Source organism: Trichechus manatus, unplaced genomic scaffold, assembly GCF_000243295.1.
Source record: "Trichechus manatus latirostris isolate Lorelei unplaced genomic scaffold, TriManLat1.0 scaffold00037, whole genome shotgun sequence".
Classification (NCBI taxonomy): domain Eukaryota; kingdom Metazoa; phylum Chordata; class Mammalia; order Sirenia; family Trichechidae; genus Trichechus; species Trichechus manatus.
In genome coordinates this window covers 12410259-12411340 of record NW_004443973.1, presented here as the reverse complement: position 1 = coordinate 12411340, position 1082 = coordinate 12410259, and positions in this window count along the sequence as shown.

The window sequence follows — 1082 nt, the reverse complement described above, 5'->3', positions numbered from 1 at the left end:
TGATGGATTTTCCAATGTTGAACCATCCTTGCATAACTGGTATGAATCCTACTTGTTCATGATGTATTTTTTTTTTTGATATGATGCTGAATTCTATTGGCTAGAATTTTGTTCAGAATTTTTCATCTATATTCATGAGAGATATTGGTCTGTAATTTTCTTTGTTTGTGATATCTTTGCCTAGTTTTGGTATCAGGGTTATGCTGGCTTCACAGAATGAATTCAGAAGTGTTGCTTCCTTTTCTATATTCTGAAATAGTTTGAGTAGTACTGGTATAAGCTCTTCTCTGAATGTTTGGCAGAATTGTCCAGTGAAGCCATCTGGGCCACGGCTGTTTTTGGTTGGAAGTTTTTTTTTATTACCTTTTCAATTTTTTCTCTTGTGATGGTTCTGTTCAGGTTTTCAACATCACTTTGTGTTAATTTGGATAAGTAGAGTGTTTCTAGAAATTTATCCGTTTCCTCTAGGTTTTCAAATTTGCTAGAGTATAGTTTTTCCTAATACTCTGTTATGATGCTATTTCAGTTGGGTCTGTTGTAATGCCCCCCATTTCATTTCTCATTTGGGTTTTTTACGTCCTCTCCTGTTTTTCTTTTGTCAGTTTGGCCAGTGGTTTGTCGATTTTGTTGATCCTTTCAAATAAACAACTTTTGGTTTTGTTGATTCTTTCTATTATTTTTCTATTCTCTCTTTCATTTATTTCTGCTCTGATCTTTATTATTTCCTTTCTTCTGGTGGCTGTGGGCTTTTTTTTTCTGTTCTCTTTCTATTTGTTTGTGTTGTATAATGTTTTGATTTTGTTCCTTCTTTTTTTGATGTGCACATCTATTGATATAAATTGTCCTCTGAGGACTGGCTCCAGTGTATCCCAAAGGTTTTGGTATGATGTGTTTTCATTTGATTCTAGGAATTTTTTGATTCCATCTCTGATTTCTTCTATTACCCAGTGGTTTGTAAGCAGGGTGTTATTCAGTTTCCATGTAATTGATTTTTTTTCCTTGCTCTTCCTGTTGTTAATTTCTAGCTTGATGGCATTGTGGTCAGAGAAAATACTTTGTATTATCTCAATGTTTTGGATTTT